Below are 8,351 nucleotides of genomic sequence, written 5' to 3'. Positions count from 1 at the left end.
GTCGGCTGAGAAATAGCACTCTTCTATGTCACCATCAGTTTTAAGTTAGTTTTGTCAGGGAAGATCCTCATCGTGGGATTTTTCCAATTCTCATTGCCCACTTTTCAGTAAAAACTGCTGGAAGTAGAGTCGTCCCACTTGTGATGACTGCCGTAGAGGTGCCCGTAGGCACTTTTCAGGGAGATTTGTGGCCGCCCAATGTTGTGGTTAAAGGAATGCTGTTTTAAAGGGCTTTAAGTGGCCGCCTTTTATTAACATTAGATTCTTTTTTGAAATAAAATTAGAGCAACCCATTTGCTTTGATGGGACCATGCAGTACTTTCAAAGAAACAGCTCCTCAGCTTTCCCTTTGGAGAAGGAGCCATCAGGTTGGAGAGATAGAACAACTAGAAATGTCACATGAACAAAGCTGATCTTTGTTGGAAAAATACCAACTCTGGGAGGTTCGGGTCTCTGGGAGCTTGAGTCATCCCTCAACTCGAGTCGGGGTGAGAAATAATAAGACTTTTGTCAGATTCTCCTGGGGGTGGAGAGTTGAAAGGGAACATTCAGGACTGACAAAGTGAACTCTAAAAGAAATCAGATACCACTTTAACCTAAATCATTTTCAGTCAGTTTGAGACTCCTTCCACACTCCTTCCTCAGTTAAAGGTGCGCTGATGACTGTTCTGTATGTGGTAGCATCCAGTGACAGTGATTTTAGTCCCCTCTGGGGAGGGTAGAGGCTCTCTGTCCCATTGAGAAGACTGTTGGCTTCCTTGTCTGTACCACAGTCCTGTGGTGGGCAGGAGGCTGGGATCTCCATTAAGTTATTTTTAATTCAGAAGCCTTTGTGGGTGAATCTCCTTTAGTTTTCCAGTTCCCAAAGTGCCCACCGCTCAGTCTGTTTCTCCCAAATGCCAAAGGAGTTCTCTAGTAATTAAGCTTTCGGTGTCTGCGGAGGGGGAGAGAGAGCTGTGGCCGGCCCAGAGTTCGCTTGGTTCTGGGGTCCTCCAGTTTGATTTCTCTCTGTCATTTAGAGCCATCTCAGGTAACTGGTGAGAGACCTAATTTGTAGATTATTCAGGTCCCCTTATTTCTTGTCTGCTTCCAATCTCCACCAAAAGAACTAGACCGTGAATGGGAGAGATTCCGATCTACTTTTCTTTCTGTTTGCTCCTAATCAAAGGAGGACAGAGAAGGGGAGTTGAAACATTCAAAGGATGATTTAATCTGATATTTTGATCATCATCATACTTCATTTATGCTGTCTTTTTTTCTTACGATGAGTTGTGATTTTATTTAATTTTTTTGACCAGGAGACTCCTCATACCTCAGATTTTGTTTTTTCTCTCATTTTGGAACTTGGAAACTCAAAATTAAATCTTAAAAAGTTAAAAATAAATGAACTCTGGACCATATTCGTATAAGTAATTCCTCTTTACAGCACTCCAATGTCACCAATTGAATTTACTAGGTTAATCATGACAGGATTCAGGTATTTAATATCTGAAGGCCATCGAGCCTACCTCCCTCATTTGGCTTGACAAGAGACAGAATTAGAACTCTTCTTGACTTGCTGTATCACACTCAGATTATGTCCCCTCTGTCAGAAATGTTGTAGATTCCTGTGGATAGTCAAATAATCATACTTTTACTCCTGAACAAGGTCCTTGATCTTTTCTGTATCCTGGACCCATTCTCAGAATAAGGCCTTAAAAGCATTAAAAATATATAGGATTCCAAAGGAAACCAAGTACCGTGAAATTAAATTATCCAATTTTTTAAAAATTCCCTCAGGTTAAGAACTATGATTCTTTCATAGGCTATTTGTGCATCTTTTTTTCAACTTCTGTTTTAGATGTGGATAACACTAGGCTGCTCTTGAGATAGCATAGCAGACCTGGAATCAGGAAGACCTGAATTCAAACCCTGCCTTGAATGCTTCTTGGGTATGTGACTCAGTTTTGCTTTCCTCCTTCCTAAAATCCAAATTATAATAATGTCTCCTTAGAGTTGCATGGATCAAATAAGATAACATGTAGAGTGCTCTATAAGTATTAATTATATAGTCACAGGACTAGACATGTAGCTCTGGAATCAGTATTTTGAATGACATTCATGACAAAACCCAGAATTCGAGGCCATTTACAGTTTGTCTCCAGTCTAACCCTTCTATGTATTTCTCTTATCGGAATACTCCAAACAATGATACAGTCACTGGTATCTCCTTTGCATGTATCATATTAATTATGACTTCTCTGTTCCTTCTGTTTTCTTCCCCATTCCACCCCTCCAGTAGAATATAAGCTCTGAGGGAAGAAATTGTTTTGGTTTTGTCTTTGCATTTCAAGTGACTAATGCTTGTTGAATGGATGAATAAATGAACAAATGACCCAACTGAGGAAGAGCCAGGACAGCCTTGTTAGTCAAAGATGTGATTCATATTAGGAGCTTCCCTCCTTTTAAACATGACTCTGTCACATATGACACACAGCTTTAGGAATTCTCCCATGTTTGTTTTCCCCCTGTTTATTTTCTTTTACTTAATAGTATTTTATTTTTTCCAATTACATATAAAGATAGTTTTCAAGATTCGTTTCTGTAAGAGTTTTGAGTTCCAGATTTTTTTCTCCTTTCTTTCTTCTCCCCAAGGCAAGAAATTTAATATAGGCGATATGTGTTGAACGTTTTTCCGTATCAGTCATGTTGTGAAAGAAAAATCGGCAAAGGGGAAAAAAAACACAGTTTTCTCTCTGTTTAATCGTACCTAGAACCATTTCATTAGAAAAGGATCCTATTTGTGCTGCTGTTAAATTGGTCCCTCTTGAACATCCATAGAATCACAGAGCATAAGCTGAAAAGGACCCGAGAGACCCTCTGACCTTTAGATTAATACTTGGATTTTATTACTAAACTCTCTTCTCTCTCATGTAAGTATAAGGGATTTTCCTGTTTTTGCTATAGAACCCTTTAAGCCATACAGAAATAGTACTTTCCTCTTAGTTGTCTCTCTCCCCTAAAATAGGCTTTAGCACAAAAATACAGATAACTGAAATGAATATTTGGTATCATCTATCAGTCATCCACAGGTGATTCTCCCCCATCTCCATCCTCATTGTCTGGAAACAGAGAAAATGGAATTGTGGGTATGGGTTTTGAACTCACGTCCTGTAATCCCAAAGGTATACCTCTTTTCTGGATACCACACTAATTCAGTAATAATAATCTTGCAAAATCATGGCTCGGGGTTTTTTGTTTTGTTTTGTTGGGGTTTTTTTTTGTGTGTGTAGTTTGTTTTGTTTATGGGCACTACTTAAAGTAGTAAATCTGGAAAATTTACATCTGTATCATAGTTCATTCCCTCCCCTTCCTGCCCTCCCTCACCCTGAATATCTAGATGAATTAAGTCTTTTTTTGGAGACCTGACAGCCCAGCTGACGTCCCCAGCAGGATATTTGCGAAAACAAGGCAGTTTGGCCAAATTCTACGCCAACAGTCAAGGATGACCAGGAAGGAGCTTAGCTTTTACTTTGGAGTGATGAGAAATCTCGAAATGTGCTCAGAAAACTGGATCTGTTCATCTAAAGAACAATGGAATCAAGTTGAAATATCATGGGTGACATGACTTCTTATCCTGGAATTTTGCAGCATTTCCTGGCATTCAGGGAGTCGAATTATTGAGGTTTCAGACACACATCTGGGAAATAACTCTGTGATATTTACAATCGCTCTGCTTGTTTTTCTGAATCAAGTGGGCCCTTTCTCTAAATTTCCCCTAAAATCTCAAACTAAAATGGCAAACAATGCCCCAGACTTTAGTGGCAGAGGAGGAGCCCTCCAAAAATGCTAAATATAGCCATAATGAAGGTTTTTCCAACAATAGCCATCCCCACCCTAGCCATGTCTTCCTAGTTTCTGTGTGTTTCCCACAAGGAACCTTGAACTTCCTCCACCATTGCCCAGCCCCAACCCTGAGGATCTCATTGATTTTAAAAATGTGTGAAAACACTTTTGTTTGGAAAGCAAAACAATTCGTCCAAACATGCCAAATGAATGCTCTTGTTTAGAGATTGGGAGGAAAATCAGTGGTCCCTTAGTGAAGATGCTTGACCCCTGTGATCCTCCCAGGAGTACAGACCTGCTACATTCGGTTCCCTCCCCTTCGTGCCCTCCCTCATCCTGAATATCTGGATGAATTAAATCTTACTGATGGGCCAGCTGAACAAAATGCCCATTCCAGGATGAGTATCCACAAAAGACCATGCAGGTGGGCTTGCCCAGCAAATTCAGAGACTGAAAAAGTAGGCTGAGTTTTTAGATATCCCCCTTGATCTCTGTCTCTGGGAAGACGGAATATCAAGTGGGAACTAGCCTATGATATGTTTATCTTTGGGGAGGAAGCCGTGAAGCTCTCCAAATTCTTTCCCAGACTTAAATCCAATTGTGCTTTTTGTATACCAGCCTTTCACCCAATATCTTCCCCAGATTGGAAACATATAAAGGTTTGGGAATGGCTCTGTGTCTCCCTGGCAAAGATTTGCTCCCTCTGTCAGCAGAAATGTGTTTGTTTTCCCAGAACCTGCTGATTTATAAGAGTATGGAGAGGACAGAGGCAATGCACAAGAACACAAAATGGTTTTTATGTGTCAACGTGAAAAAAAAAAGGCAGCTCTGAGAAGATGCTCTAGCATTCATCAAAACTCATTTCTTACGTAACAACTGCAAAAATAGTAGCAGAGAATTAGAAGGGATTTTTCAGAGCTTCTGTCCCAACTTCCTCTCCCTAAAGTAGGGGTTCTTAATCCATGGACTGATTTCAAGAGATGGGTCTGTGAACTTGGATGAGAAAAAAGGATAATTTCTATTTTCCCTAACTTCTACCTAAAATATAACTTATTTTCTTCATTTATTTAAAAAACATGATTGTAGGAAGGGATCCATAGATTTCACCAGGTTGCAAAAAAGTTCCAACATAAAACAAAGGTAAGAACCCAAACTGAACAAATATATCAAAATATTATAATGTATAATATAATAATCAAATTTATTTAGCTAATAACCCAGAATAAACCAACATTTATTGGTAATAATCAAAATTTTGTGCCAATAGTTTGGTCTCTTTAGTAGAACAACAATATAAACAGTCATTGGATCTGTTTATAGTTATAAATATATATATAAATATAAATATAATAGTTATAAACTATTATAGTGAAGGAATTTGGAAGGATTCTTTAAATCTAATCCCTTCGATAATGCTGTGTAAAAATTATCCTGGCATGGATTCTGTCAATACAAAGTTATTATTAAATAAAATTAAATTTAAAAAAATAAATAAATAAAAATAAATCTAATCCCTTCTAAATAAGTACAAATTGCCTGAAATTGTGGCTTCACTTTCCTTTTTGTCCCCACTTACAGTATTTTATTTTTTTCCAATTACACATAGTTTTCAACATTTTTGTAAGATTTTGAGTTCCAAATGTTTTTCCCTCCCTCCCTTTCCTTCCCTATCCTCAAGCCAATAAACAATTTGATATATTGTCTTCACTTTCCTGATTTTCCTTCCCTGTCTCCATTCTTTCTCTCTCTCTCCCCCAAAACCCAAAATGAAGAATAAAGGTTTTGTTGGGAAAAGGTGGAGGATAAAGAAAGAAGGTAACAATCACTATAAGTCCTCATTATTTCAAGCCCTAAACGAGAGAATTCAGAGCCCTGGTGTCTGAAGATGAAAAGAAAATGAAGTTAAAATCTTGCAAGTGATTTTAAATTTAATTGGGAAAATGTTTAATTTGAAAAAAAAAACTATAAGAAATGTATCTAGTATAAGGCTATGTCTAAGTAGCATTGATGAATTTCGCTGTGGAAAGGAGAGTTAGCTGGCTTGCATCTGATATTTTTTTACTCTTCTGGAAAAAGAACAGAATAGAAGCCTCATTTTCTCTGGCGGGTGATTTATGGTGTGAGCTCCTCCCCGCCCCTCTCTTAACTCTTGTGAGAAGGAATCCATAAGTTTCAACAGATTGCCAAAGAGATCCAAAACAAAATAAAGATAAGAACCCAAACTGAACCAATATACCAAAATAATACACAGTACAATTGATATACTTTACCCTGTCTTAACAATTAACTCATTTTTAGCCCGGGGTAATACAGTAGTCTTTTGCAATTTCATAGAATTTATAATAGTTTTTTGTAAGTTTTTACAGGTATTTATTAATAGTCATAGTAGCTCAGAGCCTCTAGTTAGATTTGTCTCTCTGCCCAAATTTAAATGTATTGTGCTTCCCACTAAGCACTGTTTCCTATTGCCTTTTTTTTTTTCACGTAGTAAATTTATAATATAAGCTTTCATGATGAAATCTGTGTTTCTTTAGATATGCAGCAAGGTTTATACAAAACAAAGAGGAAGAATATAGGACATTTCCTGATCCTGGACAAGTGTGGGGAAAGGAAGTTGGGGTAAGAATAGACATTTTACACCTCCCCTCAGTCTTTGAAGATAATTCAAGTCTTTTTGGGAGGGCAGAGGAGAGTTTTTTGTTCTAAGATGCCTGAAGAAATTGATAACTCATTTCTGCCTCTCCTTTCTTTGCTACAGATCAGCTCTCCTTTCTCTGCGACTCACTTTCTCTCTCTGTCTTTGTTTCCCTCCTTGTCTCTGAATCATTTTGCTCCCGAACAGAGCTGACATCCTCTCCCTGACTTCTCAGCTCTTGTAATCCTCAATCCTTCCTCTCAGTCTAGTCTTCACTTACTATGTGCTTTAGAAACACAAAAACAAAAAACCTTCGAGGTGTAACAAGTCTGCCTCATGGCTCAAAGATTGGAGTAGCCCAAATAATTCTCTGGGATGAAAAAGAATTGCCCCTTTCAGCTGCAGATATCCACATGCCAGTCAGCTCTCAAAACTCCATTTGCAGATATGTCCATATAGGCGTGTTTGTGACTCAAAAGCTTAGTGAAGTTTTAAGTCCTTAAAGCTTAAACCTGAGACTTTTAGGACACCTTATAGATAATGACATGTATGTTGGTATGTATATGGTAGCAACAACATAGATGAAGACTGGGAGTAATTTAGCAGAGACCCCTATGGTCTTTCTGATCGTAAGTCAGAGAAAGACTCCTACAGAGACAAAGTCCTCAGTGATCAGAAAATAGCATTTTTAAAAAATACTTTTAAACCCGAAGGCACTAATTAAATGGAGTAGCTCCTGCTTTTCACACTGATAACTTCAGATCTAAACAATATCAAGTGCTCATGGACAGGCTAAGCTAATTTGATAAAAGGGACAATTCCACCTGGATGCAGGGGTCCTCAAACTACGGCCCGTGGGCCAGATGTGGCAACTGAGGACGATTATCCCCCTTACCCAGGGCTAGGAAGTTTCTTTATTTAAAGGCCCACAAAACAAAGGTTTTGTTTTTACTGTAGTCCGGCCCTCCAACAGTCTGAGGGACAGTGAACTGGCCCCCTATTTAAAAAGTTTGAGGAACCCTGCTAGAGCATGTGAACTCCTTTTGGAAAGAAAACAACATCTAGCCACGGGTTTGGGTTTTCTCTAGTCCTGTGACTGTGTATAGTAAGGTCTTTTTAAAAGAACTGAAACAGGAAGACATCTGAGTTTGAAGTTCAGAAAACAGGAGGGAAACCCACTTGTGCTTGTTCTCTTTTTTCCTCCTCTCCCAGCTGAAGGCAGAAGCAGTCAGGAGGTCCACAATTTCACGTGCCCTCTGGGGCTCCAGTGACCAGACCTGACAATAGAATAAACAGGATCGTGCCCTGTAAATGCTTCATACCCCACCCACATGCCATGAAAAGACGCCGCACCCAGAGGCCCTCAGAGGCCGGCCTGAAAATGGGGACAAGGAAATGGCTTCCCTTAGAGCGTGGGAACCTTGCGTCACCAGAACAGGAGGGGCTCCTCCACACAGGGAGCCACACATTTCCCAGGTGGGTGCGCCCCTCCACAGGCCCCTCCTTCCACTAAGGGTTGGTCTAAAGAAATGGTATCAGATTCAGACAGGAATGCAGGTGCTTATTGACTCGGAAAACCACAAATTAAAGTTATTTATGTTGTATTTTGTGAAACGCTTCCCGAAAATTACTTTTTAATCTATTTCAGACCCAGGAAGTGTTTTACCTGCGAGTTTAACACCTGTGGTATAAAGGATATGCTAGATTTAAGGGAAAATGATTTATTGCTACTTCCCTTACTATGCTATTTTGTTAAATGCCTTTCGTTGAACGAATTGTGCCCTCCGATTACCTAAAGCACATCAGGGAGGAGCCATGTTTTTGTGTGGGTCACTTGGAAAAGTGGAAAACCTTCCCTAAGGAGAGTTTAATATGAGCCCTCCAAGTACTA

The sequence above is a fragment of the Antechinus flavipes genome, chromosome 2 (assembly GCF_016432865.1).
Source record: "Antechinus flavipes isolate AdamAnt ecotype Samford, QLD, Australia chromosome 2, AdamAnt_v2, whole genome shotgun sequence".
Lineage (NCBI taxonomy): Eukaryota > Metazoa > Chordata > Mammalia > Dasyuromorphia > Dasyuridae > Antechinus > Antechinus flavipes.
Note: the sequence above shows the minus strand (reverse complement) of the source record.